The sequence below is a fragment of the Bactrocera latifrons genome, unplaced genomic scaffold (genome assembly GCF_001853355.1).
Source record: "Bactrocera latifrons isolate USDA-ARS-PBARC rearing strain unplaced genomic scaffold, ASM185335v1 scaffold_240, whole genome shotgun sequence".
NCBI lineage: Eukaryota > Metazoa > Arthropoda > Insecta > Diptera > Tephritidae > Bactrocera > Bactrocera latifrons.
In genome coordinates, this window is record NW_017535964.1 from 432,359 (window position 1) to 442,133 (window position 9,775).

The window sequence follows — 9,775 nt, forward strand, 5'->3', positions numbered from 1 at the left end:
AAACCAAAGAAAGTAGTAATGGATAACGAATTTAGGGCAGAGCAACTAATAGAATATTTTAATAAAGAAAATATAGAAGTACATTTGACTACTCCGAATAGTCATACTGGAAACGCAGATATCGAGAGACTCCACTCGACCCTGTTGGAAAAGTTAACAGGTATCGCCGATCCGGAGCTCTCCACTGAAATGAGGATTCAACTAGCGATAGGTAATTATGATGACCGTCATCACTCCACAATTAAAGCTTCACCCACATTTGCTCTCCTTAAAATTGACCCAAGCGAATTGCATAGTAATTTAAATAAAGTTAAGCTAAGAATAATTGGCAAACGAAATAAATCCAGAGAAAATTATAAAGAAAGCAGAAATGTTTTTCCAATAAAGAATTATAAACGAGTTCTTCATAAAGATCAGCCTTACTATAGAATCAACCCATTGACCAATGTTCATTTTTCCAACGTAAAACGACCTTTGAAATTATCAGCACATAATTATAATTTAAGAAATAATGCTAAAAACGATTGAAATGCCGAAGAGGACAATTTAAGTGTCATAGCAGTGGCATGTGATTTTACCTCGGACTAATTACATATTTTCACATAAAGACTATTTAAAAAAAAAGGAGACAAAAGATATGTACTTATGAATGAATGTAGTTTATTTCGATCTACATGTATATAAAATTAAACCAAGATGTAAAAACAACAACAACGCGAAGAAATAAATTGAATTGAAACAAAAGTGAATACATAATTAAATACAAAATATGAAGTTAATCCCAAAAAACGCTGAACCGACTTCACATTATTAGGTATTGGAAAGTTTGACACCGCTCGTATTTTCTCTTCTGAAGGTTTTATTGTTCCCTCTTCTACTAGGTTCCCAGGAACGACACTTTTTTTCTTTAAAAACTGGCATTTGTCCCAACGTATTCGTAAACCATACTCTGATGCGCGTTTCAACACAAGCCTTTGCAGGCACAATGATATCATCCATATACACGATAATAGTACCATTCTGTATTAAATCTCTGAAAACTGAACTAACGAATCGGCAAAAAAATGCGGGAGAATTCGAAATGCCAACGGGACGTATAAAAACTCATACTGACCATGGTGTGTAACAAATGATGTATACTTTTGAGACTCGACTGAAACTGGTATGTGAAAGAATCCATTAGCCAAATCCAAAGTTGTAAAAATCTTGGCACTCTGTAACCGTTCTAAAACATCATCGATCAACACCATAGGAAAATTATCTTTTACTATCTTCTGGTTTAATTTTCGGTAATCGCAGCACATTCTCTTGGATCCATCTTTTTTTGATACTAACACCACAGGCGAAGCATATTCTGAAGTACTCTGTTGTATTATATCCTCCTCTAACCATTGACTAACCTGATTTTCAATAAAATACTGATCTACGTAATGTACTCGTCTAGGGGTAGTGTACACTGGTGCATCATCTGTAAGAATAATTTTAATAACAACGGGACTTTCTATTTTCTTCATAGGTGAATACGTATTAATCATTGATAATAAAACCGTAGATTGGTCTCTATTTAAATGAGTTAAGTCTGCTACCGGTTTATCTTTTTCTTCTTCTTCTTCTATAGAGAAAAAAATACTTTTAAATTCTGTAAACAGATCTCTCTGGCGAGTGTTCGGGGTTAACAGATCTCTTAACAAAAATTGCGTCACCTTCCCTTACTAACATGTCAACTTTCCCCAATACACTATTACCTATTATAGCAGCATAACGTAAATCTTTTTCTTTAACTACATGGAAATCGATGTTCAGTTTAATATTGTCTATGTTCATATCTATATCGAAACTTCCTAGTGTAAAGATAACACTATCTTTTATTCCCACTAAACGTCTTTTGTCGTTGCTTAATTGAACATCCTGATTAAGGCACATAAAAGTATCATAACGCAGCTCCTTTTCGACGAAAAGGTGACTTGTTTCGATTATTTTCACGTGTCTTTTCCAAGATTTGGCGCATGGTTAATATCTGTTAGGTTGTTGATTTGTCAAGTCTAAAGCCACACTGATAACGTCCAATCAGTTTGCTGACGGTGGGCTTTAATCTTTCACACAATACTCTTAATAGAACCTTACACGCGATGTTGAAGAGGCTTATCCCACGGTAGTTGGCGCAGATTGTGGGGTCCCCCTTTTTTGGATTGGGCAGACGACACTTAAATTACAATCGCTGGGCATGCTTTCGTCCGACCATATTTTGCAAAGAAGCTGTTGCGTGCTCCTTAACAGTTCTACGCCGTCGTGTTTGAATAGCTCGGCCGGCAGTCCATCGGCACCCGCCACTTTGCTCTTCATTCCGGTAATTGCTATTCGAACCTCTTTTTTATCGGACAATGGAGCATTTGCTCCATCATCATCGATTGGAGAATCAGTTTCGCCTTCTACATTACATTTTGTCCGCGAGATATTGCAACAGCGCGTTAATGTAACCGGACAATCGTCAAAATAGGACGATGGATATGACACCGCCAATTTTTAGGTGAAATCACATATGTATCTCGAAACTCGTATGCCTTTAGAGTGATACCGTATGATCGAAAATTGCCCAAGTCAAACCAAAACTTTTCAAGGCCCAATATCCACTTTTCAAGCCCAAATAATCCAAATATTCGGTATATAATATTTGGACCCTAATACCAATAGTTGACTTTTACCGAAAATATTCGACATTGGGTCAGATTTATGAATATTTGGAATTCAAAGAAAATATTGGAATGCTTACTTTTTCGAAAACGTTTGTTATACCACTTGTTACATTGCAAAGAGCTGCACGCAGTTCTAAAGCTATCGACGCCATACTAGCAGTGCCATACGACTTAAGCCTATTTTTAACCGGGATGAAATGGATGAAAAGAATTGAGGACTAACTCGAATTTGCGTCCGCTCTCTTGTATTCAAATTAGCAAGGTGAAACAATATTGAGAACTCATTTTCCGTAACCAAATAATGCCCTTACATCAGTTGCGTGGCTTTCCCATTCGCACTTCTTAAGAAAGAATAAAATTATTCAATGTTGAGAGTGTCAAAAAGTTCTATAACTTGTTGCAGCAACTGTTTTAAAAATACAAGCTTTCTCATATTTAGATTGGATTCAGATAAAACAGTGATAAGCTGAATGAGGCAGGGGTAACTTTTTCGCAATTGCTTATATTCCCTAGAAAAAAACTATCTCCGCTTTTAGTTAAACATGCTCCACCTCATTCCAATTCTTCTTATCACTTGTCGTATGGATCCAATTTCCAGTATTTACCATATGATGAGATCACGTATTTTTCTTCTTCTTTACTGGCGCAGACACCGCTTATGCGATTATAGCCGATAGCAATACTCTTGTAGAAGCGCCAAAGGTGATCTAGTCACCGATACCCAGAGCATACTAAAATTATGAGCGAACACTTCTCCAGTCTGCTGAATGTCAGTGAAAGTACAACGCTAGGAGAAGGCGAAACCGATTCCCCAATCGATGATGATGGAGCAGACGCTCCATTGTCCGATAATGAAGAGGTTAGGTTCGAATAGCAATTACCCACCAGAAGAACAACAAAGCGGCGGGGACCGATGGATAGCCGGCCGAGCTATTCAAACACGGTGGCGAAGAACTGATAACGAGCACGGACAACCTTCTGTAAGCCGCTGCATTTTTCCGTAGAATTTTCGAGCATTACCCCTGCCGGCCAGCTTATCAAGCTCTTCGTTCTCACGCATTTCGCCCTCTTTCCTTTTCTGCCTGTAAATGCGTCTCGCTTCCCTCTTCAACTCTCGGTATTTATCCCATCCCGCACGTGTTGTGGTCGATGGTAACGTTGCAAGGTAGGCAGCCTGTTTTCTCTCCGCTGCGATACGGCACTCCTCGTCGTACCAGTTGTTCTTTTGCAATTTCCGAAAACCAATGGTTTCAGTTGCAGCTGTACGAAAGGAGTTTGAAATGCCGTCCCCCTTATACCGAGTTGTTGACCAGTGCTCTCAGAGAGCAGGAGTGCAAGCCGAGTAGAAAATCGTTCGGGTGTCTGTTGTGATTGCAGCCTCTCGACGTCGAACCTTCCTTGTGTTTGATGGCGTGCAGTATTCGCACCAGAGGCGGGTGCGAATCTTGGCTGCAACAAGGTAGTGGTCCGAGTCGATGTTACGACCTCTGACCGCACGCACATCTAAAACACTGGAGACGTGTATTCAGTCTATCACAACGTGATCTGGTTGGTGGTTTTTCGATCCGGAGACAGCCAGGTAGCTTGATGTATCTTCTTATGCTGGAACCTAGTACTACAGATAAGCAGATTTCGGGCCCCGGCGAAGTCGATCAGCCTCAACCCATTTGGGGATGTTTCCTCGTGGAGGCTGAGTTTACCGACCGTAGTGCCAAAGATGCCTTCTTTGCCCACCCTGGCGTTAAAGTCGACAAGCACGATTTTGATATCGTGGGGGAGCAGCTCTCATAAGTGCGTTCCAAGCCCTCATAAAAGGCATCTTAGGTCACATTGTCCTTCTTTTCCGTCGAGGCGTGGGCGCAAATAAGCGATATGTTGAAGAACCTCGCTTTGATGCGGATTGTGGCTAGACGCTCATTCACCGGAGTGAATGATAGTACTCGGCGACGGAGTCTCTCTCCCACCATAAATCTCACACCAAACTTGCGCTCCTTTATATGGCCACTGTAGTAAATACCACAAGGACCTACTCGTCTCCGTGCCTGTTCCGTCCATCGCATTCCTTGGACGGCGGTGATATCAGCCTTTATTTTCACGGAAATTCCAGGTGCATGCCCTCAAATCATAGTCCTTAATTCGTTTGCCATGGTCATCATCAAGAGGGGGGTCTCTCATCCGAGGCTGTTGTTGCGTTTTTATTGGGGGTGTTTTTTTTTTACGTGGCGGGTCTCAAACCCAGCTCACAACCTTATGTAGGGGATATTTCGCCTTCTCACTTTAGCTCGCCTTCAAACTGTTGTTCTTAGGCTACCCAGAGGATACTTGGTCAAAGACTGGAAGTCGTGAGCTGCTTGAGTCATATGTAAAAGAATCGTTTCTCGCCACTCCCAAGTGAATGACGATTAGAGAGCTTTCCTCACTTGCGTGAACCTCTTCGCCGATTTCAAAGCTGCTTTCGGCAGCATGAAAAGAAGCTGCCTTTATGCCGCGATGTCTGAATTTGGTATCCCCGCAAAACTTAAACGGCTATGTAAACTGACGTTAAGCAACACCAAAAGCTCCATCAGAATCGGGAAGGACCTCTCCGAGCCGTTCGACACCAAACGAAGTTTCAGACGAGGCGATTCCTTATCGTGCGATTTTTCAACTTGCTTTTGGAGAAAATAGTTCGAGCTGCAGAACTAAAGAGAGAAGGACCATCTTCTATAAGATTATGCAGCTGCTGGCGTATGCCGATGATATTGATATCATCGTCGTTCTGCTTTCTCCAGACTGGACAAGGAAGCAACACAAATGAGTCTGGCAGTGAACGAGGGTAAGACGAAATATCTCCTGTCATCAAACAAACAGTCTCTCTGGACGACCAAAAACCAAACTCTACAAGTTACTTATAATTCCCGTCCTGCTGCAGAGGCTTGAACTTTCACAACAACTGATGAGCCGATGTTAAGAGTTTTCGAGAAATGTCCTGCGAAAAATTTTTAGTGATTTGCGCGTTGGCCACGGCGAATATCGCATTTGATGGAAAGATGAGCTGTATGAGATATACGACGACGTGATGACGAAAACACTCCAGCTCTGAAAGTATTCGACGCTGTAACCGCCGGGGGAAGCAGAGGAAGAGGAAGACCTCCACACCTTTGGAAGGACCAGGTGGAGAAGGACATGGCTTYATTGGCGCCAAGAGATCACTTATTATATTTCATTAATTCATCATAAGAAAATACCAGCTGCTTATTTTAGATGGTTCAGTCATACGACGAATATTGACGTTTTAGAAAGCGCCCGCAAAACTAACGTGATTCTCTTATCATTGTCACCTCTTTGCACACACAAAATGTAATCTTTAGATAAAGCGTTAATGGGTTGTCATAAAACATTTTATAATGATGAGACCAAAACAAGGCCTAAAAGTGACAAAAGTTGAAGTTATTGACCTATTTTCAAAATCCTACTTCAAGGTTCAAACAACACGGATAGCAATAAATGCTTCACATACACTGGTATTTATCAAATTGATAAAAACATATTCCATGAAATCAAGAAAATTAGGTAGAAGATGCACAACTAAAAGGAGAAAGCAGTTTAGAAAAACCAATAACTACAACGAGTAACGCAGCCATGAAAAGTTTTATTACACCCTGGCAGATCTTATCAGAAGCTTAAGCAGAAACAGACTATCAGCTTCAGAGGCACACGATCAGCAACAAAGGAGTTAACAACATCACCTTATAAAGAATATTTTGACGAAAGCATAAACATTTAAAAAAAGCGAAAAACGGGGAAGAAGGCAAAAAATATAAAGGATATACAAACAACCTTTTAAAAGAAACTGAGTAAAAACTGGAAAGTTCATCGAGCAGTCGGAAAAAATTTTCATTTACGGAGCTCGGATGAAGAATTTTGAGCAGAAGTGCCATCAAGTAACGCAACTAGGTGCTACAAATCCTTTGAAGCACTTGATTAATATATATATATTTGTGTATTTTTTTGCGGCGACATGAGTAATATAATTTTATTAAATTTAATGACGTATTATTGTACAACTTTTGAAGTACTATATATTACAAAAAATTGTCAACTGTATATTAATAAATAAGCCTGTGACGGTGAATCTCCAGAAGCGCCTTGAAAAGGGGTTTAGCGGTGAATATTATGACTCGTTACCCGATCATCTGAAACAAAAAAATTGATATGCGTTTTAAATGTGATGTATTTCTCAAGAATACAAAATTTTCTCCATTTTWTGCAGCACTTGGAAGAAAAAAGCGCCATTTTAGCTAAAAAAATTGCGGTTAATTTGGTAATAAAAAATAGAAAAAAAATGGAAAAAAGTCCATCTGATTACTTGTTGATTTATGTGAAGAAGTAATGTTCAAATTTTCAAAAGGAAYGGTTCAGTATATTTTGAGTTCTAATGTTCACGAACTTCAAAAATATCGTTTTCGCTAAAATCAATTTGTAGTTTTTTTACATCAAAGTCAAGTATCACGGCSCGTCGTTTAACACGATGTAACTCCGTTAGTTTGGCTATAATTGACTCAAAATTTGTACACAATATTCTCGACATATTGGTCGTTTAGAAAAAAATATAAAAAGGAAATGCAAATACAAATTTTAAAACCTTACCTTAAGTGGGTGACAACATCGTGCTCAAAAGATAATTAGCGCCCTCGAGGCTTAAACAAACAAGAATTACTAAGGGCTTATTGGAAGATTAAGAAGAGCGCAACCCATCCCATAATTGACCAAGATGTTTTGTAATTTTCTCATGTAAGTACTCAGTAATCAGTGTAAAAAAATATTACAGTTAATAATAAAAGATATTTTAAGAAAGCATTTTGGATTAAATTAATACTTTTCCTAGAGTGACTATTAATATTTTCCGAATATACGGAGAAATTAAAGCAAATTACCGCCAACTGCAAAATTTGTAAGGAAGGCAAGTACGAACGGCGTCCGACTAATCCAGAGTTAGGAGATATTCCAATACCGCCCCGTCCTGGGGAAATATTACACATACACATTTATTCCACTGATAAACATAACTTTTTAATTTGCATAGATAAGTTATATAAATCCGCCACAGTTATTGCTATTGTATCGAGGACAATTGTTGACGTAAATCAAGCTTTGCTCCATGCCCTTAATTTTCGAAAATACGAGGTGTTGCGTCAAGTGACTTTATAAATCTAAAAATATTGTTTAAGAGGTTAATTTGTCAAATTAATTGAATAATATTTTGATATCTGATATTATAAAATGTTTTATATCACGTAAAATACTTAAAATTTTTGTAGTATATTAACATAACCATCATCTACTACCAATGTATTAGAATACTCTATTACCATGAATTATAAGATTGCTGAATTGAATTATAACTACGTATACTTACCCGTTTTTACATATACTTACCACTAGTCTAAGCCATTAGGTTAAGTTTTATGCTAACCAATGAACTGCTGTAATAAAGATTTCTATTGTATAAAGACWACACCCGAATTAATATTTCCTKATTGAATTTAATTAAAAAAATATATTTTTTAGTTCTGTACTCACACGAATGTTAGTATCTATATGTTAGTATTTTTATGTTTACTTTACATGTAGATTATTGTTGAGTGGCATATGGTGTGTTATTGTTTGGACTTTGTACCTAAACACGTGGTTACTGCGTGATTGCATTCTTTGGGTGAGCGTTGTTGCTATGCGATGTGTCAAGGTTAGTGTTATAGATATTAACTCTCCCCTCCTTTAAAGAGAAGTCRTCCCTGACTGATTGATTAAGTGTTCCATCCCGTGATGTCTTAGTACAGCTTCGTACTGCATCTGGTTTYGTTGTCTTAATTTGTTAGATTGAATTTTAACATAGAGTGAATACAATTTAAAAATGGTATAAATGGTTAATATAATTATTATGCAAGTTACAATAGTACTTAATATGCTTCGTACAGGATGTTTTTCGAATGGAATAACTTGCTTATGTAATTTTTGTATGTTATTAAATTCGTATTCAKTGTCTGATTGGAGTAGTTCCAATATTTTAATTTTTTCATTTCCCTGASCTTTAATGTATTTCTTTATTTGTTAGTCTATATTCTTGTATATTTTTCCATCGATTGTTACAGAGTCTATGATTTGTATAAGATTAGTTCCTGAAATGGTCTGATTGTTTATTACATGTTCTCCACTGAGTATTATGTTACCGTTATTTAATTCAATAATCAGTATGTTGTTTTCTTCTATTACATTACAGTGAGCTTCATTATTGCRTATTAAAGGTATTATACATTGGTTGGGTTTATTATTTTTACAAATGTATTTACTTAGATTATTTTCAAAGTTTTTTACTCTTTGTGGTTTATCATTACAATATGATATAATATTGTCTAGTTTAAGTTTACCGTGAGAGTATGACATGGATGTTACATCATATGTTTCAAATTTTGGTTTTGACCATTTTGTCTAATGTTATCTTTGTGTRTAACCTTCCCCGTGGTTGTTACGATTGTGTCCTCACGATTTTCCTTGATTATATATTTAACGTAGCGTTTTGTATATTTTTCGCGACGGCTAGATTTCTCGTAAATTATTTGTCCTGGAATATATRTTTTATTTAATCGTTTTTTATTATGATATTTTAACATTGGTTCTTGTTTTATTTCAATTTTATCCTTTATTTCAGGATACTTACTTCGTTCAAAGAAAACTTCTACCGGTTCCTTGTCTGTTACTGAATGTATCGTCCTGTTATATTCTTTTATAGCGTTAAATAATTGCTCTTCTGCAGTTGTGCCTGTGTCAGCTGCTAAGGCTCTAGATATYTCAAGTATTGTACTGTGCAAACGTTCCACTTGAGCGTTCGTTGTTGAATGGTTGTTTGCGGTAAGCGTATGCTGTATTTCTAGTCTGTTTAATACAGTGATGCCCAAACGAACACTATCAAACTGTGTGCTTGTGTTGGAGTATGAGAGACCTTGCTGCTACTTCTTCTTCTTGATTGGCGTAGACACCGCTTACGCGATTATAGCCGAGTTAACAACAGCGCGCCAGTCGTTTCTTCTTTTCGCTACGTGGCG